General features: G+C 34.8%; 1 long non-coding RNA gene across 1 annotated transcript in view; it reads right to left on the bottom strand.

Moving 5' to 3' along the window:
• LOC129504311 (uncharacterized) overlaps nt 1-25,776 on the bottom strand; it is a 40,657-nt gene extending 14,881 nt beyond the window's left edge. The window contains exon 1 of the long non-coding RNA XR_008663332.1: nt 25,696-25,776. This is a non-coding gene — a long non-coding RNA (uncharacterized LOC129504311). The remainder of the gene's footprint in view (nt 1-25,695) is intronic.
• Nucleotides 25,777-25,990: the final 214 nt, after the last annotated feature.

Genomic DNA, 25,990 nt, shown 5'->3' with positions numbered 1-25,990 from the left:
TCCATGACAAAGGGCACTGGATTACCTTCCATGTCACCCCCATCATCGAAACTGGAGGTGTGAAGCTGAGAGGCTGACAGAGGTTCCAGTATTGACGATGGGATCTGCTTTCTCCTTGTTTTCCATACTTTATATCCATCATCTCTTCCCAGCTATCTGCCCTGCTAGCCTCAGTCTCCAGAAACATAATCCTTACACAGATTGTTGAACCAGCTTCCACGAATGCATAAGGTCAAATCCGTGTAATAAATTCCCGTTATGTATCACTCCCAGTAGTCCACATACAATCTCTTACTTGCTATATGATAACCTAATAGTTAATTAACTTCACGAAGTCCCAGTTTTCTTATTATAAAATGTTAATAGTATATCTACCTCAAAAGATTCTTGTAAAAAAAAATAAGATAATTACATTAAGTACTCAGGCTGTCTCTGGGACCTAATACTTATGCGGTAAATGGTGCCTGTTTTTCTGGAAAATAAAGAAATTTACAACATGGCCTAGTTTACATCAAATTCTAATTGTAATCAACTCGATGGTCTCCACCTTGAGATAAAGCAGTGTTTATATTCGTAATTCTTTTTATTTTCTTTAATAACTCTAAGGAAAGTAATAGATCTTATTTATGCAGTCTGCTCCTGAGAAGCATAAATAGCAGGATATATCATTTTCAGTCATCAGTTGTCTATGGAATAAAATATTATTATCTAGTAAAAACTATATCACAAAAATATTAATGGCGCATTTTTAGATAGAGCAAAATAAGAATCATACTTAATTGAGAGAAAAGTTCTGAGCTATCTGAAAAGATACAGGTATTCTATTTGGATGGTTGAGAAGAAAGCTAAAAAAATTAAAACCAGGGACAAGAACATCAATAAATCTCTGACCAATCCACCTTTATGAATGTCTTAAAATGCTATTTTTAAGTGGAAGTTTTTTTGATTTAAGGGAATTTTGATTAAAGTGGTTATTTAAAAATCAATTTACTATAAAATTATTTTCACTATTTTGCTTTTATTCAAGACAAGTTTTTATTTTCACATTTAGGTGTTATTCTAAAGTAGTTATATTTAAGGATAACATATTAGTTTAACAAAATAATCTTATGTTTGCTTGCCAAGCACGTTGAACATGGAAAAACCTATCTTTTATTATTAGCTTGTGGAGGACTTTTTCCTTCTTTTCTTTAAATTAATTCATGTGTTTTACTGAAGTAAAAAAAAAGCCTTTGTTTAATCATATTTTCAGATGAATATGAAGTTGGTTGACCTTTTGTAACATTCACTCATGCCTGTAAGGCAATGTTAAAAGACTGATTAAAACTTAATATGAAGATTAAGATTGTTGAGCATTGGGGAATCTCTTACTTTCAAGGAGCATCTTTAATAATTCTGAAAGAAGGATGCTTCAACCATCCAAGACGTGTACATTCCTAATCCCTTCTGTTTCAAGAGATAACCATTTATTTCCATTTCCAAGAGAGTCCATCTGCTCACATGGCTCGAGTTCAGAAGGAGTGGAATCCAATAACTGAAAAAGAAGGGAACTTTCCTTTGTACCTCAGCAAACTGAGCATCCCTCCCAGGACAGCAGCAGCTTCAGTGGTCATGACACAATCACAGAGCCTCAGAGAGATAAATGAATAACTGACAAGAATATAAATGGGAGTCTTTGACTAAGCACTACTCAGAAAGAAGAATAAATGTACATGCTCACAAGCGCTTACCACCAGCACACAGCAGCAGAAAAGATCTGAGTTGAGAAACAATCACATATTTCAGAAATGTATAAACACAAAGAGGAAAAAGGCAAAATTATATCAATATAAAATAATATTAAATTATTATCATTCTACTTAATGTCTAGGCAGTCTCCTATTTTGCTTTTCACTGTTTATGAGAATCTATTCTATTTCTTCTTCCCAAAATAGCAAGTATTATAACTTGACCTATCACGTATGTAATAAGGATCCTTAAACCACAAATAATACATGAGCCTAAGAATGGAGAAACAACTAGAGAGATGAAGAGCATACTAATATGGAAATATAGAAGAAAGGAAAAAGCAAGAACACCTGGAATGATAAGCAGGCCTACTAGTCCATTTTGATCCCTGTTCTGCCAATTTGGCATTAGTAGGCTGGCAGTAGTTAACTAAGAAAAGCAATAAGATCATCTTGTTTGGTGAATTTGAAGAACACCTTAAACTTTCCCTATGTCTTCTCAAAATGGCTATTTTAAGTGAAAAAAAGAAAAGAAAGAAAATTTAATTAATTTGCCCAAGGCCAAAAAATTAATGAATGAAAATGTGGCTTGGAAAACCATATTCCTAAACTGCTAGTCTACTGTTCTTTCTAGTAACAGTACTGCTTTCAGAAGAAAGACTTCAGTCAGGAATCACACGCCTTAACATCTGGATATCTAACTCATAACATAATGGCATTCTATAGTCTGAAAAGGCTTCACATATCATTTAGCCAATGCATCCTAACGTTTTCCAAATGAAGACCTTTTTATAAAACATAAAAATATTTTTCCAATTCCCACATGACTGCAATTGGACTTTTCGACCCGAGTGATTGTAGAAGTACATAAAGCATATGAATTCAAGGTCCCCTTGCATTATTCCAAGGTTCATAATTTGGAAACTAGTGATTTAGTCCAATTCTCTCATTTTACGGAGGAGGAATCCAAAACCCAGGGAAATTAAGTGAATCACCCAAGGACATAAAGCAAGTTATTCAAAGAACCAAGAGTGCGACTACTCTCTGCTGCTTTCCCTTTCCTTTCATTTGGGAACAATTTCTTTTTTGTTTCCCTCTTGGCATATTGTGGTTGTAGTTATCATGAGATTTTAATTCTATTTTGAGTGGTTGGTTGACTTGGCAACACTATTTTCCATACAGTTTCTACTTCATTCCAGTAGAGAATCCAATGATTTCTCTGTTTTCTGCTACTGATTGATAGAATGCCAACAAACTGAGGAGATTCAAGGAAAGAGAAATTCATTAAAAAGAAAGATGACTAAATGAAATTACTAGGAAAAATAAATTTGGGGTGTTTATCTTTGCCATCAACCAAATGATAAATTGAGTGTTTCAATTAACTATTCTTTCCTTTGCATATTGGGGAAAAACTTTCTATGAGGCATTATAAAAGCAGAAAGATCGACTAAATACTATACATATAAATAAATAAATAAATAAATAAATAAATAAATAAATACTATACATATCATAAATCACTGAGGTTGTCTAGTATCCTAGAGTTTTCTCAAATGCTTCTTTGGGATTATTTTACTTTGAATGAATAAAAAGATAAAGTAGCAGCCTATTTTTTAGATATTTCTTACACAGTAAGTTGTAGGAGCGTTGGTGGTATAGTGGTTAGCATAGCTGCCTTCCAAGCAGTTGACCCGGGTTTGATTCTTGGCCAACGCAGACAAGGACAACAGTAAGTTGTAATTTTTGCAAATGAAAAAGTAGTGCTATGTATTTTGTTCAGATAGTGATTTTGTTTTGGTTTGAAATGATCAATTACTAAAAGACAGAATTTTATTTGATCAATGTGATTTGCCATGAAACATAAACTCATGGCACATAGTGTATGAATGAAGGTAATATAACTCAAAACCTTTATCCATACAGTTATATGCCTCAGCATGATAAAATAACTGTGCCCAAAATGATAGACTCTCATCTATCTGACTAGATCTTAGAAGAAATTAAGCCAATGAGAATTCCAGATAGAATTATTGCAGTCTTCTGGAAAACATACCAATCAAAAACAACTTCTGATTGACAGAATGAGCTGGGGATGTTGGGAAATTAGTCTGAGTGAAGGTCAAAGGGACCATTTAAATGTCAGATTTCCAGTCAAGGTGTCACATTTCTCCTATGTGCAACTAGCCCATGCATATAATTTTTGGGGGCTTTAACTATACCCCAACATTTTCCTGCAAATAAACTCAACAATAAAAATCTGAACATCCAGACCGCTAGTTAAAGTTCAAGAAGGTTATTAATTTTCCATTTTTCCCTGGCCACATCTCATAGAGAAATTACGAAATTCTCAGTATAACAGCTTTGATTGCTCACTAGAGACATGTAAAACAAAGGCAGGCAGGGTCCATTCAGGCAGCAGAGTAAATAGATAAAACCAATAGGGATTACAGTGTTTCATCAAATCAAATAAGATAATTAAAAGTTATTATGAGGGTCAGGATATTTTTTAAATGAATGAAGATGTAGTCACTCAGATTGCAAGAGAATCTAGGCTTGAAGATTTTCTTTACTATAAGTTGAACAAATACTTAATACATGTTCTCATAGAATCTCTCTAAGATGCGGGACCTAGATCAAATGATCCATTGTCCACAGCCCCATTCCATGGCTTGGACTCAAATGTATAAATTTATACATCTCACATCTTTCCTAGTAACGTTTCACTATCGTCAGGGGGCAAGTCTTCTTGCCATATTCATGGCTCACAGAATAACCCGTTTCTGGGACAGAACTAATTTCACAGCAGAGAAGAAAGAGGAATAGTGGCATACACTACAGTGGCTCTTAATGCTTCTGCTCAGAAGCATCCCACACACTTCTGAAAATAAATCCTTCCATTTCCATTCCATTGGCCAATGCATATCTCCCAGCCTGACAAGCTCAATAGTAGACAGAAGTATATCATTATCCTTTAGGAATAAATCCCTTTTTTGCTCTAAGATGTGTTTCACTATACATTGTATTTAGTTTGATATCAAAATTCACGTTATGACTATCTTTTGAAAGATATTTTTCTGCTATGTTTTTTACCTCATTCTGTTGTGAGCCGTGCTATTTTTTACCTCCTGTTTTCCAAATCTATCTCTGACATAAATATGTTTGGAATACAGTCCATGTTAAAAAAATGTACTGTTAGATCTTGAATTTTAGCTAATATGGGTATAAAATCTTTTTTCTTAGTTGATAAGATTTCATATTGTTCTAGTCACTATTGGGGTTTTCTTTCATCTAACTTCTCTTTTTAGATTCACTCCCCTATATTCTGTTTATTTTGTTCCCCTTCCATAGCATTATGCCCTATAGGCCTTACATTAGATACATAGATTTTCTTCTTTTTTTGTGTGTGGTACCTTTGGCTTTTTCCATTATGTATTTGTATTTCAGTGTCTACTGCTTATTAATCTATGTGTCTATATCTCAAGCAAAACAAGGATCTTTTTCTGCTTTCACCACCTTTGGCCTCCTGCCTCTCTAACACTATTTTCTCCTGTTGGTGTCATCTGGAGTTTATTTATGGATTGTTATGGGTATCCACCTTTTAGACATTGTTTTCTTAGGCAACAATAAGCTTTAGTGATTTCTAAACCTACCCTTGCTTTCCATAACTAAATTTCACCTAGTTTTACTTCTCTTAGAGATGTAATACATTCTCTAATATTCTTTCAGAGAAGGTCTTTTTGTAGTAGACAGTCTGAGTCCATTTATACCTTAAAATATTTTTTTAGCTCACATTTAAATAATTTAACTGAAGAGGAAATTCTACGTTTAGATAATTTTCCTTCAACATTCTTTTTAAATATTTGATTTATTTATTTATGAAAGACTGAGAGAGAGAGGCAAAGACATAGGCAGAGGGAGAAGAAAGCTCCCTGCAGGAAACCTGATGCGGGACTCAATCCCAGGACCTTGGGATCACAACCTGAGCCAAAGGTAGATGCTCAACCACTGAGCCACCCAGTGCTCCTTTCCTTCAATAATTTGAAAACTATTTGTTATATTTTTATGACTCATTTTCCTTGAAAAAATTGATACAAGTCTAATTTCTCATCTTTGAATCCCTGAGGTAATTTGTTTTTCTTGCTAGAAACATTAAAAATGTCATTTTCATCTTTGATATTTATCTCACTATTATGTATATTTTCAGCATCTCATGTACCTTTTCAAACTGAGATCTTACATCTTTTTACAAGAGAGAATGAATTCTTAATTATTATGTTTTAAATATTTTCTTCCCTTTATGTATTATTTCTGCTTCTGAGATCTCATAGCTGATGTTTAAATTCCTGCTTCTGTGCTCCCTTTTCATTTTATCGTGTTTCCCTTTTCTGTCTCTTCATTCTAGGAAACTTCCTGGACTTTTTTTTAGCTCACTGATTTGGTCTTTGGTTAAATTCAATCTGCTATCAAATCCATCCATTGAGTTTTTATTTCAAGATTAGTTTTTTCATAACTAATATCTCCAATAGATTCTTGTTAATAACCCAATTTCTACTCAATATTCTAATGTTTTTCCCATCTTGCATATCTACTAAGTCAATTCTAAATTTGCATCTATTTTTATTAGATTCACTTTCTCTGGTGTGGGTTGTTGACTTTTTTTGTTTTCTTTCATTGTTATTTCCCTGAAACTTCACTAGGAGCTCATCTTTTAAGTACTTGGTACTATCAGTTATCAACAGATAATGATTATTAGAGGAAAAGATAAGTGCCTAAACCTTAGCATATGCACCAACGGGTGAATTAATGGGAATGGAGAACATATTTCAGGGGAGAGAGTTTCTTGATTGACATCTGAGTCTGACCATCTAGTCCATTTCTTTTCTAGGAACACTTTATCTGCAAAGAAATATTTTACCTGGGCTCTGCTCTTCTTTCGAGACCAGCATTCTTTGACACAATTGACATGTCCAGGAGAAAAGGGGAAAAGCAAACTCAAAGGATGGCTAGCTTTCCTGCACCTGTTGCAGCTCCCATCCCAGCCAGAGTCCAAATGGCCTTGATGCCATGCTAATGCAGGGAACATACTGGGTAAAGAAAAGAGCATACCTGGAAAGTTCTTTCCCAGCGTTTTCTGTCTGGTTCTTTTGGATTCCTAAGAAATCTTACTAGATGCTAAAATGGGCCCTCATCTCTTCTGTGACCTCTCCATTATTGTGTTTTAGTGAGGAACTCATTAGCCTAAGCTAATCTGTCATTTTTCTGGAACATGCACATACACATATATATGCACTATATTGTTGTTCATCAGAAGAAATATTTGACTCTCAGTGACTCTGCATGTGACTTCATGATAACCTTAAGTGAGGCTATCTTCTTAATTTCTACTATTTATTGTCACTTAGTTTGTATCAACCTACTGGGTAATTTGTTAAGTTTCGGATTTATTCACATCTATCTCTCTCTTTGTCTATCTATATGCCAACCTACCTACCTATCTTTTTTTTAAAAAAGATTTTATTTATTTATTTATGATAGTCACACAGAGAGAGACAGAGAGGCAGAGACACAGGCAGAGGGAGAAGCAGGCTCCATACAGGGAGCCCAACGTAAGATTCGATCCCGGGTCTCCAGGATCGCGCCCCGGGCCAAAGGCAGGCGCCAAACCGCTGCGCCACCCAGGGATCCCCCTACCTACCTATCTAACTAGACAATTTAGAGTTCAGTCTAACATTTGTGCATTATGATTATTTATACCAATGGCATATTTGACAATGGTTTATCTCACAGGCGTAGATATTGTAAAGAACAGCATTTCCCAAAATGCTTTTATTAAAGAAATACAAGTAAATAGTTAATTTGTTTGTTTAAACAAATGTATACAAGGGCACCTGGGTGGTTCAGTGTTTGGCTCAGGTCACGATCCCTGGATCCTGGGATCAAGTCCTAGATCAGGCTCCCACAGGGAGTCTGCTTCTTCCCCTGTCTATGTCTCTGCCTCTCTCTCTGTAACTCCCATGAATAAATAAATAAAATTTAAAAAAAAAACAAATATTTACAATTATTTGTACTAAAATACTACTCAGAATTCATAATATACTAATATACATTGTGAATCTTTGGGAGTAAGTTATGGCATAATATATATATGTACATATATACACACATATTTATATAAATATATATAAATACTATGCATATTTAAAACCATAAATACTATGTTTTTAAAATTAAAAGCATGGTTCATAAAGTAATGTGAGCATGTGCAAAAATGTATTTAATTCATTAAATGTGAAAACCAGCGGAAGGATGATTTGAACAGCAGAAATTTATATGGTCCATCAGAAAAAAAGGATGCTTAATAACTTTGCTAAGTTATAGATAAAACTGGTTAATAGCCTATAAGAGGGTAAAACTATAATCTTTGAGGTAATCATTTCTACCCATCAGAACGAATTTCATCTCTACCTCACAAAATGTTAAGCTGTACCTCACAAAGCTTAAGCCCTAGTCAATATTAAATTGTACTTCAAAAACAAAACAAAACAAAACAAAACAAAGGACCTCCTCTTAAATAATACAAGGGTGGGCCTGTTAGACAACGCTCAAGCATGACATTGAAAGGACGAGTAGTCATCCTTGTTTTGAAATCTGAGGTAATTTTTCTTAAAATTATTTTTCAAATATATTAGGTTCTCTTGGTAATAATCTCAATGCATATTTACTAGGTTTATTATTTCTATATCTCTATTTTGGAAAAAATTAGAATTGACCATATATAAGTACAGACATCAAGAATTCATCTAGTTAAAGAAATCTGAACTAGCACCACATAGCACATACACTATAAATTTCCTTTTACAATATGCTGTTGTTACATTTTTTATTATTTTTCTTCTTTCTCCTTTTCTTTTCTTTTCTTTTCTTTTCTTTTCTTTCTTTTCTTTTTCTTTCTTTTCTTTTCTTCTTCTAAGATCTATTCTTACTTCCTCTGTTAAACTCATGTTGTTCTTCGTTTCTAACTACGATGTTAGTTACAACAACTAAAAACACGTATTTTGATAATAGCCCACCTTGAGAATACAGAAAACAAATGTCTGATATCCCAATCTAACACCAACTCACCAGTTGCCTAATGGATTTCTTTTAAAAACCTGTGTGTTGCTTCTTTTGGAACTTCTCTTTCGTAATAAAAAATTCCTTCACTTTCTCACTTTCTTCAACATTGGTATACCATAAGGAGACTGGCCTCCCAAAGCCCTCTCTGATGATGTAACTAACATGCTCCATCGCACCACTGCCTCAGAATCACGGGGGAGGGCATCTCGACTACCGTTTCTAAACTGTTAACACACTATACACCTTAACTCTTTGTTCCCTTGAAGCTTGTACCCCACATTCTATTTCTTTGCTAATATCTTTTAATATCTAGGCTACAATGATCATTTATTAAATATTAAAGCATCTTCTTTCAATCTTCCTCTGGTACCATCATAACCTCAGGGGATTTCAGTCTATACCATAAGCACTAAGTTTCCAATTCCATCACCATCAGTTGCTTTTGTTCTTTGAATCTGGGGTGACCTACAAACTCTTCACTCCTTTCTTTTCTATTCATTAATCCTTATTTATTTTCAGTTATTTTCTGCATAGCTTTGATTGCATGAGCCATCCCTTCAATATATTTATTTCCAAATATGTTCAATTTCTTTAGAGATTTTGTTTTATCTGAGGGAAGTATATCATTCATGAACAAAAACCCTACAGCAATGATCAAAGATAGTCTTGAATTCATAGACATTTCTTAGGACTGATTCAGAAGTCCCCCATCACTGCACCCTTTGCAAAGGATAGATGTAAGAACAACATGGCAAATCAAAGTCTGAGTAGTCTGGAAGGCAAATGTAAAAGTCACATCACTTTTGAATAACTCAGAGGAAATCTTAGAGGGTTGAATTAATATACATGATGAAATAAGAAAATAATCTAAGATTTGATGATTTAGGATCATTCAAACTGATGGAATTGGACCTATTAGGCCAGGAAAAGTTGCTGGAGATTATTACAAAGACTTAGGTCTCAATCAAAAATCAAGGATATAAACCAGAACCAAAAAAGGTTGGAGAGGAAAAAAAAAAAAAAAAAAAAAAAAAAAACCTTCTCTGGATGCTAGGGATCAAGAATGATTAGAGAATGATAATACAATTAACTACAGAGGGCATATCATTCTCATTCCCCTTGAGGACAGAATTAAAATCTGATGCCCAGAAAGGAAGAACTGTACCACCAGAATGCCACTCAGAAAATTATCCTCAGCCAGAAATGGAAAGAATAGAGAGCTTTTTCTAGGAGGCAGTGATTTATATACAAACCTTGAAACCCAAAGACTAGGAAAGATCAGAATCTAACTAACCAACTCTTAGTGCAGAAGAACCCCTCAGGAATGCAGCAGGCTGGGTCATGACTGTTCATTCCTGAGAAAAACTGGGGATGCTGAAGTGCTGTTTGGTATGTGCTGCCTTTGCACCATAAAATTATGCTTGAAGCCACATTCCCTGCTAAAATGTCTCTGCAAAAAGTGGTAAGTTAGCGCTTTCCCTAGAAATTCTCCTTCCTTATAATGAAGTAAGTCTGGACACTCAACTGCCATTCAATTTGAGATCAATAGAGACTTGCTTAGTCCAATGAGGAAGAGTCTCATCTTTTGGGCCACAGGTTATTGATAGAAAGAATCTAAATCACAAAAATAGAAAATAGCTGTGGAGAACCTGGATCCTGCTAATTTGGACATAGGGCTGAAAATATAGCTAATCTAAACTGTTTCCATGGCTCTGATCAGAAAAATATAAAAGATTTCAGCCATATAAATTTAAAAAGTAGAATTCCTTTTATTTAATCAATTTTGTCACTTATTTTCTCATAGTGATATCTCATTGTAAAATTCATGTCAATCTGACTACAATTCCTAACTCACCATCAATGCTACAAATATTTTGTTCTAAGTAGACATGTAAAAAATTAGACTTTGTACACCAATTGGTAGTAATTATATATTATAGCTAATGCTACTTCGGATTACGGTTAAGGTTTGGAAGTTAATTGCAACAATTTTTTGAATGTGACACTAAAATCAAAAGCAACACAAGTAAAAACAAACCAATGGGATTATATAAAATTAAAGAGCTTTTGCATAGCAAGAAAGCCATCAGCAAAACGAAAAGGCAGTCTATACTGAGTGAGAGAAAATATTTTCAGATCATATATTAGGGGGTGATAAAAGGCTAATATCCAAAATACATAACGAACTCATATGACTCAATAGCAAAAACACAATTTTATTAAAAAAAATAGGCAGAGAACCTGAACAGATATTTTTTCCAGAGAAGACATACAGATGGTCAGTAAAGACATTAAAAAATGCTCAACATCATTAATTATCAGAGAAATGCAAATCAAACTACAATGAGACATAACTTGATACCTGTTAGAATTGCTATTATCAAAAAGATGAGAAATCACTAGTATTGTTAAGAATGTGAAGAATGAGAACCCTAGTGCACTGTTGGTGGAAATGTGAATTGGTGCAGTCACTATGGAAAACCATATGGAGATTTCTCAAAAAATAAAGTTGGAACTTCCATCTCACTCTGTGTATATATCTGAAGAAAATAAAAACACTAAGTCAAAAAGATATATGCACTCCAGGGGATGTGGGTAAGAGGAATGGGGTAATTTGGTGACGGGTATTAAGGAGGGCATGTGATGTGATGAGCACTGGGTGTTATACACAACTGATAAATCATTGAACACTACATCTAAAATGAATTATGTACTTTATGTTGGCTAATTTAATTTAAATTTAAAAAAAGATACATACACTCCCATGTTCATTGCAGCATTATTTACAATAGCCAACATACAGAAACAACTTCAGTGTCCATCAATGGATAAATGGATAAAGAAATTGTGGTATGGAATATATATTTATGACAATAGGAATGGACCTTGAAGGCATTATGCTAAGTGAAATAAGCCAGAGAAAGACAAATATCATATGATTTCTCATATGTAGAATCTAAAATAAAAAACAAAACAAAACAGACAACAACAACAAACAGGGTCACAGAAAAAGAGAGCAAATTGGTGCTTCCCAGAGGAAGGATGTAGGGGTGGGAGAATTGAGAGAAAAGGTCAAAAGGTAAAAAGATGATAGATAGATAGATAGATAGATAGATAGATAGATAGATAGATAAACAAATGCCTCAAAATCACATGATTTTCTAGCTGAATAAAATACTGTAAATATAGTTTAATTGTTCTCACTTCTTTCAGCCAACTCCCTCCTTTTATAGACTTAGATACTAAGATCCAGAGAAATTAAACAAATTTTGCAAAATCTTATAAATGGAGACTTACAAATTACATCCCTCTTAGTTTTTACTCTCTCTTATTGTGCTGAAGTTAAAAAATTCTATGCCTATGACTGTGTTTAGAAAAGCATATTCCAAAACCTTGGACATTGTTGGAGTGCAAAGACTGGTATTAATTCTCCCAAAAGTGAAACTTTCAGCTTCCACCCATGAGTAAGTATTTCATGGCAAGAATGGAAAAGAAACCAGAAATCCTAACTCAACTGAGAGTAAAATAGTAATGACAACATGGCAGCCAGGATGGAAAGTGATAAGGTGGATTAACAGATGACATGATGGATAATAATTATAAACTATTCAATCAGATGAAAAGTATGGTATAGCTTTAAAATTGTCATTTGGGAAATTTGTTGTCTCTAGTTGTAAAACACAATGTTTTAAAAATGGCAATTCAATTGTATTTGCTTAATATCTTTTATCTCCTGTCCAAATGACACTTATTATTCCGGAAGAGTGCACTTACAAATCACTAATAACTCCTAAAGTAAATATCTCAAAATATTTGATATGAAGATTTGGCCAAAAATATCATGGTTTACATTAACATTAGTACTTATTTTTCAAACCCCCAAGTCTACAATTTGAGACAGCTTTAAGAATACAGTTCAGTCTTCCAAAACTGACTAAATGAGATGGATAATCAACAAAGATTTGTTTGTGAAATTTGGGAAGGGCACCTATCATATTTGAACAGAAGTCCAAAATCAAGATTACAAGCCAAACACCATCATTGTTCAACAACATAGCATTGTGCTTGTGTGAATGTGTGTGTGCTAATGTTAAGAACTGGGGGTTGAGCATTTCTTTTTAAAATGTATAATGCACTTTGCTGCTGTGGTGAATAATTCATCAAACAATCACTGGTGTGTGTATATGTATATTTGATGTGGAAGGTCATCGTCCATTTTTAGAGGTCTTTATCCTAACCCCACTGTGCTTCTAAATTCAATTTATAGAGATACCGTGAAATGCCATTGTCCCTTGATGTGACAGTGTAGTTTTAATCATTACTATACCTTCAGGTTCTTCTAATTAGTCTTGGAGCAAAACACTACAGCTTAAATTTAATTTTTAGTCATTTATATTTCATGCTCATGCTGTTCATTTAGAGAAATTGAAATTGTGACAAGTGATGCCTGAGCACTGCTGATAATCCCTGCCACCTGAGTGTCTGCTCAATAGGCTGTTGCTAGCAATACATTTAATCACTTAAAGGAAAAGAGGCAGATCAATTAGTGCCTCTGTAGAAAAGCTTAGTTAGTAAGCAACCACTCAGATATTAAAAGGTATTTGTGAGGACTGAGCAGTGGTTAGGAAATAACAACAAAAATGACAATAAAGATAAAGAACAAGCATCATAGCTTTCTATTTGCTTGAATAGCCTCTAAATTTCTGAGACAATGAAAAAAAAAACACAAAATCCCTTTTCATTGATAGTAATGCTAAGGCTGGAATCACTTAGTGTGGGGAAAATTTCATTTGACATTGCTAGAAAAGTCACCAACCTGGATCCTTGGTTTGAGGCTAGCTTGTTCATATTATTTTCAGAGGGGTCATAATTTAATGTGTAAAGTTATTTCTTCAGAACACCAGAGGGTTATGTTCACTTGGCTATGCAACTCATGAAGCTGCTTAAAACGTACCAAACCTTTGAAGTGAAAGAACCATCAAATGTTATCCTCCTCCACCAAAAGTAGTATTTTTGGAGAAAATATTTTGTCCTATAATAGAATTACCATTATGCAAGATGAGATAACATTTTACTTTTTATCTTACCCATCTTAGGAGGACAAGAACATTCTAACCCATAAGAACAAAAATATTATCCTACTTTCAAATTCCATCTAATAAAAATTCTATTCATGGCTAATTTAGCCCTTCTGAAATACTAGATGTTTTTAATTCTGTATGTTAATTTATTTGGAGATACAATTTCATTAACGCAAAATTGTGTTATTCCTTTGACTTGATGATACTGATAAAGATTTGCTGGAATATTTTAGTAAAGCTAGCTCTTTAAAAAAAAAAACCCTCGGGTGCCTGGGTGCCTCAGATGGTTAAGCACATTCAGTGCAAGTCATGACCCCAGGTCCTGGGCTAGAGCCCCACATCCAGCTACCTGCCAGTGGGGAGCCGGCTTCTCCCTCTCCCCTCTGCCTGCCTTTCCCCCTGCTTGTGCTATCAAATAAATAAATAAAATATTAAAAAAAAAAACCCTCTGCAAACTGCTCAAGGAATCAAGGAAGGCTAAAAATTCCGTTATATATGTGCAAGCCAATATATCTTGCACCTTGGTGAAAGCTAATATAAGAACCATTACAAAAATTCCAGTTTTAAACTTTGGCTCAACAATTCCTTTATTCATTCAATCCCCAACTAAATAAATATCTACCATGTGTCAAGTGGTGCTGTATGGTCTACACCTATGAGGGTATAAAGATTACATTAAATATCTCCCATTGGCAGAGGTGAAGAACTCCAAACAGATTATTGAAAATAGAGTATTAAGTAAATTCGATAATCTCACTTGTAAGGATTTTTCAATGAATAGCAAACCCATAAATTAATTGGCTAACAAATCATAGGTAGGATTATCTTTTTATTTATTTAGTATAATGCTACTTCACTATCTAAGTCAGAATCTAATCTTTTCTGAAATCTCTATATTATTTTCAATACAGCAGTTGGCTAAATCCCATTTAGCAATTTTCAAATTGATATAAGGATGAAGACTCTGAACGTGTACTACTGCCCTTTATGGGACCCTATCTCAAGAACTGAATTGGTCAAAACTAGTTGTAGAATAAATCTGATGACTCATAAAACAGTGGTTTTATTTTTTAAAAAAGCATAGTAAGATAGTGTGGTCACTAAAAATTATCTTGAGTATTATTAGTTTTTTTTTTCCTTTTATATTCTTAAATTTATTTCAGTAATAGTTTCACTATGTCTTAAGAGATTCCTTCAGCTCTTTGACATTTCTAGAGAGGAACCACAGAATGCTCATTATATTAATAACAGTAATATGTGGCTACTTTATTTAACTATAAACAGACTGAAGATTTCATGTAAACATTATTGCTATTATAATTGCTTAATTTTTAATTGATTCTATTAGTTTTGTCCAAAGACCAGTGAAGTACTTTTTTATACATGGCAATTCATAAGTCTTCCAGGTAATTCCCTTTATGTATCACATTTATAAATCAGTCATCTGTTAAATTAATGGCAATTGATTGTTAAAAGGTAGTTAATATAGACCAATAAGAAATCTAAAAAATCTCTGACCTATAAATACCTTATATAAACTCACTATTATAAATTCTATGAGTTGATATTATTGACATAAAATAGAAAATTTTTTTGACAATTATAAATTATGCTTACAATTTTTTATGCTAGTCTCCTTTCCTATCTTATTAAGTTTTCTTCCAAAGAATTTGGTATTTTCTCATATCCTGCAATACCAGTTTACTCAGGAGCACCATCTTCTGAATGGTGCAGGTGGTGGTACATAAGGGGCAGAGCAGGCCTTGAGCTGGAAGTAGAAAACATATGAGTGGGGCAGGACAGCAAACCCAACAACTGACACTTGAAGTAAACATCAAGATTACATTAACTGGTCTAGCTCTGTTAATAAAATGTTACTGGAGGGAAGAAAACCTCTCTAATGGCAATAAAATTCAAGAATATATGTTGTTTCCAGTCTCGTTAAGTTACAAAACTATCAATTAAAAAAAAAAAAAGCCTAGACCAAACATTGACTGAATAACCATTTTTTATGTTTAAAAAAAGATCAAATTATTTTAATCTGTTTATCAAAAAGCCAAATAACTGGGAGAAACAGAAACTGTATTCTAATACAGTTTACACTGAGTTTCAGCTGTAGCTCATTTGGTCAATCTAAAAGCCCATCGAAGGTAGGTTTATGGAGGAAACACGATTAGGACTTTGTTTTTGTGCTGCAGATATACCACTGTAAGCAATACCACGTGTGAATTTCAAGAGAGGAAAGTATGTAGACTTCAATATTTATGTTAACTCTCTAACACATGAGCCACTTGTTGGTTGTCAATTGGCAGCTTTAAAATGAAAGGCCAAACTGGAATGCTTTCACATTTTCCTTTTTCTTTCTGTTGGACTAAACAGATATGCACTAAAAGCAGTTTAAGAGACAACAGTGTCATAAAACAGCAGGTATGTCTATTGATTTCTCAGGTAAACATCCATAACGGTAAAGGGTATTTACAACAAGAAGCCACTTCCCATTCACTATCAATAGCCTACTTGGATTGGATGGCCAAGGCTCAATCCACAGGACTACTGACACCTGGTCCAAACACATTTGTCTGTCCCAAGGTTTATGGAGGCCCACCAGATTGTGTGATTGTGTTTTATGGCAGCAATTACTTTCTTTTTGGTTGTAAACAACAGATCGTATGAGTAGTCACAAAGTACTGTTCCACACCATTCTGAGAATAACCAACTAGGTGGTCACTCCACTATTGGCCTTTCACCTTGATAGTAGCGAAATCGCTATTGTGCAAATGTTATAGCTTTTTGCATTCTTTTTTTATAATAAATTTATTTTTTATTGGTGTTCAATTTACCAACATACAGAAAAACACCCAGTGCTCATCCTGTCAAGTGCCCCCCTCAGTGCCCGTCACCCATTCACCCCCACCCCCCGCCCTCCTCCCCTTCCACCACCCCTAGTTCGTTTCCCAGAGTTAGGAGTCTTTATGTTCTGTCTCCCTTTCTGATATTTCCCACACATTTCTTCTCCCTTCCCTTCTATTTCCTTTCACTATTATTTATATTCCCCAAATGAATGAGAACATACACTGTCCTTCTCCGATTGACTTACTTCACTCAGCATAATACCCTCCAGTTCCATCCACGTTGAAGCAAATGATGGGTATTTGTCATTTCTAAAGGCTGAGTAATATTCCATTGTATACATAGACCACATCTTCTTTATCCATTCATCTTTCGATGGACACCGAGGCTCCTTCCACAGTTTGGCTATTGTGGACATTGCTGCTAGAAACATCGGGGTGCAGGTGTCCCGGCGTTTCAGTGCATCTGAATCTTTGGGGTAAATCCCCAAAGATGCAATTGCTGGGTCGTAGGGCAGATCTATTATTTTTTTTTAAATTCTTTGAGGAACCTCCACACAGTTTTCCAGAGTGGCTGCACCAGTTCACATTCCCATCAACAGTGCAAGAGGCTTCCCTTTTCTCCACATCCTCTCCAACATTTGTGGTTTCCTGCCTTGTTAATTTTCCCCATTCTCACTGGTGTGAGGTGGGATCTCATTGTAGTTTTGATTTGTATTTCCCTGCATTCTACACTTACATAGCATGCTAAGGCAGCAGCAACTTTCCAAATTAAAAATTCTGTGTTCTGTGTGAGGTTTTTCTTTTAGTCTTATATTCTAGTCATTAGTAGTTAAATGGCTACGATCAATTTTAACAGTTAACAATCACACCATCAATGCTGAATTTAGAATCCTATGAAATGTTAGTATCTCTCATAACTTCAGATGGAAAACAAGTAAAATCAGAAAATGTAATTTCTGCAAAACCACAAGTCAAATCATTCCTATAAATGTCACTCAGACAAAAAGGAAAGGCTTTTCTGTTGAGTGCAAACAATGATTCTTATTTTCCTCATTGCAAGAGTCATTTCTAATGAATGGAAGAGACATAGTTGCTCTTCTTTCATAGAAGAGGACATTTGAATCAACTAGTGAGACAAATTATATTCAATCACTGATTTTAGGAGTCCAAAAAATAGAATATATTGCTTTACCATCCAAGAGAGATTTAGTCACTCAAGAAAGAGATTGAACAGTTTCATTTCTCTGTATAACTGTGCATCAATTTCAGCAGTAACACAAAACATCTGCCATTTCTTAGCTTCATTCAGTAACCTGCCCCAGAGCCAAGAGTACATGCCCTTATTTCATTATGCACAGTGCCTATGTGTCTGTGACTCCCAGTTGAGGCAGATTTTCCTTAAGGGAAGATCATGCCGTATGGATCTTTGATCCTTACAATCCCTGGACCAACAGAGAAGGCACTCAATAAAATGACGTTTGTTAAATAAATCAAACTTGACAACGTGTGGTGAATCAGAGTACCTAAAAATAAGTAATATAGATAAAAAATATGAAATGCTCTAGCATCACTTTCTATTTATGCAGTTTTGTGCTATCTTTAAAGTATTGAACTAGGGAAGAGGAAGCACAGCTACAGTCTTACACTATAAAAATTATTGACTTTGTAATTCATTCTTCACTTCCCACAAATTGTTAAAGGCATCCTAAAGAGGCTTCTAATAGTGCAGAAGCTCAGAAACAGGATAAGTAAAACATTTCATTCTGTCTTTTTCCATATGTTAAAAGATCCATGTCTTTAAAAATCCATCCAATGAACATATAACATTCTTGATAGTCATTTTGCATGATTGAGAAATGATATTAACTTTATATTCTTTCTTTACTTTCTTGAAGCTGTTTATTTTAGATTGTTTCTCTTAGGGAAAAAAAAAAAGAAGTCACTTCTGAAGCCCAAAAGGCATTTTTCAAAGGCTACCTTCGTTCAATGATTGCCAAGAGATGGTAGTCATTTTTCATTAGTCGTACAAATTTGTCCAACATCTGTTTTGGAATTTCCATTCGTGCAGCATTCGATTTCAAATCAAGTATGTATGCTATTGGCAAAGATTCGCCTGGAAATTTTATCCAGCAGGTAGTAAATATGGCTTTGTTTACTTAAAATATAAACAGATAAATAGCTTTGCTATACACGCTTGTGGACACAAATTAGGCAAGAAATTTCTGAAATAATTTGAAATCTATATGTCTTCTTTGATCAAGCATCAGATCAACATCTGGTATGTGCACCTGGCCACATAAATATTTTCTAAGGAATACATATCGACACAGAGAGTTTTAAAGAAATTGATTTCCAGATCTTTAGCTTCCTTTGCACCCCATCCTAAACTGTATCAGGCTGGGAATATACCTACGATGTATGTGTCACTTCACAGTTACTCTTTTCTTATTTCCTAAAAGAAAGGTGTATCTCAAACCCATCTTGAATCTTAGCAGAGTATGCTGCCTCAATGTAAACAGAATTTCAGAGCACTAAACAAAAGGATAATTCAAAATATTAAACAAAAGGATAATTCAAAATATTAAAAAAATAAAAAAACAAAATATTAAAGCCAGTGTGTGAAATTATATTTGTGAAATGCTGAAAAATGAAACCTCAATCAGGATCTTATACTATTTATTAGAGAGAGACAGAGTGGTGTGGGGAGGAGCAGAGGGAGAGGGATAAGCAGATTCTATGCTAAGCACAGAGTCTGATACCAGGCTCAGTCTCACAATCCTGAGATCATGACCTGTGCCAAAATCAAGAGTCAGATGCTCAACCGCGTGAACCACCCAGGCATCCTGAAATCTTTGTTTTCAAAAAGGAGAGACTAATTTAGCTGCCTGCTTATATGCCTATCATTAAAAGTTATTTTTGATGTTAGATCATTTTTTGTCACACAATGCAGATTTTTTTAAATCATCAAAAATGTATCTTTTGCAATTATTTAAATATATAAACAAAAGTTCTTTGGTCTCAAAAATATAAGGGGTAATTTCATTTTTCAAAACCATTTAGAGACTATATAAACAAAAATTGTGAATACCACTGCTCTAAACTAGCCTCCCCACTGCCAAAAAGGGCCACTCAAAGACAACAGAATAAAAGAGTGACATCATGGGGCATCTGGCTGGCTCAGTCGGGAAAGGGCATGAGTCTTGATCTTGAGGTTGTGAATTTGAGCCCTGATTGGGTGTAGAGATGACTTAAAAGAAATCAACCAACCAAACAAACAAACAAACACTTAAAAAAAAAAAGTGACATCATGAGGATGATGTCTGAAAAAGATTCTGGCAACAGAGGAAGGTGGACAGATGTTTCATATCAACTGGTCATTACTTAAAATTGATTCTCACTCACATCTAGATGTCAAAAATACTTAGACTATTTTAAGTAAATAGGTCTGGGGTGGGAACTCCAGCATCTGTGTTTCTAAATAGCTTTCAGAATCCTAATGGACACTGGAGAGGGTCACTGTTTCCCTGGATCTCTTTCGACTGTCATCTGGTGTGTTGGAGAAGTGACCAGGCATAAAAAGATCTTACTTCCAGACCTGAGACTCTTTTTTGGTGAAATTCTATTACAGTACATATCTTGAGTTCTACAAACTCTGCCCATTTGCCTTCCAAGTGCTAGAGGAGTCAAGGAATATTTCAAGAAATTGTGGCTCGATCAATTAGAAGGACAGGCTTTCCTACAAAGCAGGTTTCAGGACTCACTCTTGGGATTCTAAGGGTTATCCATGCTGTCAGCTCTTCCACTCTCAAGATGTTCCTCCTCAACTTTGGGAAGTGCTCTTGTATTGTCTCTCAGAGCTTGCTTTTGTGCCTGGTACAACATTCAAAGCGTGAGAGGATGATGACAAGCGGATCTTCTGCTCCCCCTGTCCACCAGTTCGAGAGCACTGTCCCATGTGGAGCAGGCCGTCTGCATGTGTTTAGGTAGAGACTTGCATCTGTGACCATCTCTGCCCGGTGCTGTGTGCTCCATCCTGACTCCCCTGTGCTTTTCTCCCTGTAGCATGTGGTTTCATCTTTCCAAACCTCACCAAAAACAAAAACAAGAAAACAAAAAACAAAGCAGGTTTCAGGATTGGGAGGAGAACAGATATGCAATTTTACAAACATGAGATGTCTATTGGACATGCAGGTAGAGATGTTGAGTTGATTGTATCAATTGGATATAATAGTCTGAATTTCAGGAATTTACAAAGGTATGAATTTGAGAGTCATCTGCAGAAATATGATATTTAAGATCTGGATGAGTTGCCAAGAAAGTGAGTGTAGATTGAGAATAGAAAGGATCTAAAGACCCAATAATGGATTGCTTTGGCAACATGTTGCCAAATTCAATAACTCAGCCTTTTTCTTATCATAGGAAACTTTATTTATTTATTTATTTATTTATTTATTTATTTATTTATTATTTATTTATTTATTTATTTACTTATTTATTTATTTTTATTGGTGTTCAGTTTGCCAACATATAGAATAACACCCAGTACTTATCCCATCAAGTGCCCTCCTCAGTGCCCATCACCCAGTCACCCCTACCCACCTCCCTTTCTACCACCCCTTGTTCGTTTCCCAGAGTTAGGAGTCGTAGGAAACTTCTGAGAAACATTTTAACCCAGTAGTCCATTGCCGTCTTTCCTCCTAAAACACATTTCTCTTCTATATTTTTAAGACTTATTTGTCTGGGGATCCCTGGGTGGGTCAGCAGTTTAGTGCCTGCCTTTGGCCAGGTGCATGGTTCTGGAGTCCCGGGATCGAGGCCTGTGTCGGGCTCCCTGCATGAGGCCTGCTTCTCCCTCTGCCTATGTCTCTGCCTCCCTGTGTGTGTGTCTGTCATGAATAAATAAATAAAATCTTTTTTAAAAAGACTTATTTGTCTGATCTGCCTTCTTCTTAATTTTTTTGTTAGCTCCAAATCTTTTTTTTTTTAAATTGAACTATAGTTGATCCCCTATGTTACATTAGTTTCAGGTATACAACAGTGATTCCACAACTCTATATGCTGGCCTGTGCTCACCACAAGTGTGGCTACCATCTGTCACCATACAGAGCTGTGACAGTACATTGACTATACTCTTTATGCTGTTTCTTTCATCCCTTTGATTAACTCATTCTGTAACTGGAAGCCTGTATCTCCTACTCCTCTTCATCCATTTTGCCCATCCCCTCAACCCCTTCCAAATCTTATGCTTAAATATTAGTGGGTCACAGGACCTAGTTTTCTCCTCTGTCTCTGTCTTCCTCTCTTTCAGTCCACACACACACACACACACACACACACACACACATACACACACACATAGACTTGGCAGGTGACTGTGTAGTCTGATCCATCCTCAACAACTATTTCTTGAACATTCACTGTGTAACAGCAACTCTTTTAAGATCTGAAATACTGAAGTAAGCAAAACAAAATTCCACTCTAAAGAATCTAATTATAGCATGGTAACAAAGAACATCCATGGATAAAGTATGTAATATCTTAGATGGATAATAAGACTGATAAATAAGGATACAGAAGGCTTCATAAAATCTTAAGGTTTACAATAGAGCAATGGATTGTACTATATATACAATATATATTATATATTACATATATACATATATATGTACAATAATAATACATATATATACATAGTATCTCAGTTACAAAGCAAAACAAACAAAAATCATGGATTAATTTCAGAGATTGCTAAAGCAATAATTTATTAGAAAAATTGATCAGCAAAAGCAAAGAATTCATCATTTATCTTACCTTTTCTGCACAAATTATATTTTAGGGAAACTGAAAAGATGATGAGAAAAATGTATTCTTTGTGAGAGAATTTTAACTTAAAAATGGCAAAGGGATGATCTAATTAGAAAACCATTATTTTGTAGCAAAGGAAAGAATTCATTTGGGAAATGATCACAATGCCAAAGGAATTAGTTGAAAGATGGAGAATTTTACAATCGATTGCTCAAGATGATAACACCTGAAAAAGTGATCAATTTAATATCATTATACATCTCCTGATGTCACAGACTAAATACGCAAAATCAACTTGGAAGTATTCTTGCCAAAAGAATTGAATCAGAATCCAGTCAAATCTCTAGAAATAAAAAGCAATTTACAGAATGAAGAGATATAGAGAAGCATAAAGGATACTGCAAGCACTCACTCAGTTAAATCAATAAGGTGGATCTTTATTTGGATCCTGGCTAAATAACTGCAAAAAAAGATATTTTAGAGCCAAACTGGGAACTTTTAATATTCCATGGGTGTTACATTATTCTAAGAAATTATTATGTTTCCTAGATGTGATAAATTAGTATGGTTATGTTTATTTTAAAGTATCCATAACCTAGTTCATCAATGTGTAACTCATCTCGCTTCTTCTAAACTTTAATCCTTTCAAATTGAGATATTTTAAAGCAAATATCAGATGTCACAACTTAAACATTAAAAAAAGAATTCTGTGTGTACCTCTAGAAGAGAAGTTTTTTTTTTTTTTTTGCTGCAATTATTACATTTTTGGATTGTTAATTGAAGAGTAGAACTTCAAAATGAAAATTTTTTCCCTAATACCATTATCATTTTACAGACAGACACTTGAGTTCAGCCACCTGAACACAAGTTTGGGATTGGCCTGAGTGACAGTATTGAATTCAGTGTTGAAGGCAGTCTCTAAAAGGACCTCAGATGATATCTATCTCCCAATATTCATGTTCTTGTGCAATGCCCTCCCCTTGAGTGTGAGCTAGATTAAATAACTCATCTTTAATTCACAGACTATAGCAGAAGTGATTTGAAGTCACTTCTGAGATCAGATTATCAAAGACTGTTGATTCCATCTTGTATGCTTAGGTTCTCTTTTACACTGTCAAATCACTTGCTTCTGGGGAAAGCCAGCTGCCATGACACAAAGCAGCCCTGTAGAGAGATTCACCTGAGTGGTATTGGAAGTAGATCTTCGGGGTCTTCAGAAAGTCATATGAATGAATTCAGAAGCAGATCCTCACCCATCTGAGCTTTCAGATGAGACAGCAGCACCATCCAACAATTTAACATCTACTTTGTAAAAGAGACTCTAGGCTAGAACCATCTAGTTATATCATTCCGGATTCCTGAGTGGATTTATTTCTTTTGCTAGGTTCTGCATATCACTAATCCCACCAGCATTAACCAATGTTCTCTTTCAAGAATCTATAACTCATACCTATATGTTTGCCTCAGGCTTCACCCATATTTATCTTGCCTCATTCATTACCTCTCTCTTTTTACTTTTATTTTCCCATACAACCTACTTACTTTCACACTAGTACTCAGGTTTAAGATTATAAGATTAGTTAAAATGGATATGTAAGCTATTTTAGCTAATTAGAAAAAAAAATCATCCCCTTAACATTGTAATGTAGTAGATTTTTGCCCTTACTGGGAGCAAACTAACTACCTGACATTGGAATAATAAATTAAGGGTAAATATTTCACACCTCTGTGCTAGATCAGGCAAGGCATTGTCCTTTTAAAGATGAAAGGATATCACTTCCTTGGGATATTTGTGAAAAAGAGGGAGTAATTTAACAGATTTTGGCTATGGATGTTTTATAGCTCTAGTCCTTACCTAGCAAATGAGAATTACTCAGTCATAAAGTTAAATTAAGATGTTTATTGGGGAGAAATGTGAAACTCTTCACTATTTGGTTTAATACTATAGAAACTGATCTGCAGGAGGTGTTTATTTTAAAATAATTTCCCAACAGTGAGAGCATTGCCATAACTATGTTATTTCACATTTTCCCACTGTAATTTGTTTAAAATAAAACTGTGGTCATAAAAAAATAAAAATAAATAAAACTGTGGTCATGATTACACAACATCAAATTGAATGATATATCCATCTTAAGGAAAGTGGCACTAGAGGGTCAATGCAGACAATACAGAGCAATTTGAGAGAGGGAACTGAGCTAATGGATCAGTTGCATTACCGTCATCACATGGTGCTTAATAGATGGCAGGTGCTCTTCTATGCAATCTATACTCTTAATTCCTTTAATTCTCACAGAAAGCCTATGAGGTAAGTACTACTATATCCCCATTTTACCATGAGAAAAATGAGACACAGAGGGACTAAATAACTTGCTCATGGTATTAGAGCTTTCACGTGTCTTGGGGTTCATATGCTTTATTCCTGGATAATACTTTAATATGCTATTTAAAGCAATATTTGGCTTGCCCAAAATCATTACTGATAAGATCTCAACCAAGAGCAATGAATCTATCTGAAGAGACCTTTCTATGCGTAGAAATACAGAAACACATGCACATGCGTGTACATGCACACTCACAAATATATGTATTACTAATACGTGTATTGCATATATACATATGCTACTAAATGAAATTTTTGTGCATGCTTGATTTTTTAGAGATTTGTTGCCAAGAAAATAGGCACTGAGAAATGAATCTTCATATAATAAGTAGAATCAGAAATGATGGACTCTAATTGATGAGACAGAGTTTCATATATTTTCTTAATTAACTTGATTTTGATTTAAGAATGAGTAAACTTTATTTGCTACCTAAGCAATAATTATTATCTCTGGATTTGTCAGAGGAGGTCATTGAGAGGACATGACTGCCAGTTCACCTGCAAGCTGGACCTGGGCAGTTGGATGTTCCTTACTCCCCCAAGTCCCCACACTCCCCATCCCCATGCTTGGAGTGTAAGATCCACCCACCATTCTGTAGGGGAAGCTGCTTCAAGGATGAAGCCTTGAGAGAGTAATGTGCCGTTAAGACCATCTGGACTATTCTGAACTCCATCAAGTTCTCTATATAAACTTCAAAGATTCTGTTGAGTGAGGGTAGTGATCTACTCACCCCATGGCTGCCCAAAACAAGCCAGCCTTGAAAGTCTTCTTGCTTATTAAAACTACCACATACCAATCTGGAGTGGTTTGTCTCTTTCTTTAATCTCTCCTTGTCCTCTGTGTTTGGGGGCAGTTTCATGTTTCATCCAGGAAACTCTTGTGTCTGCAAACCAATACGATTATGTTTGTAAACCAGGTAAAGATTTTGTTAATGATCTTAATCATTAATGTTTGACTTTCTAGTTTGAAGTATCGTTATTAAACTTTTATTTGTCTTCAATGTATATTTATTTATATTTGTAATA

Source organism: Nyctereutes procyonoides, unplaced genomic scaffold, assembly GCF_905146905.1.
Source record: "Nyctereutes procyonoides isolate TBG_1078 unplaced genomic scaffold, NYPRO_anot_genome, whole genome shotgun sequence".
NCBI classification, from domain to species: Eukaryota; Metazoa; Chordata; class Mammalia; order Carnivora; family Canidae; genus Nyctereutes; species Nyctereutes procyonoides.
Note: the sequence above shows the minus strand (reverse complement) of the source record. Positions and strands in the feature narration are given on the sequence as shown.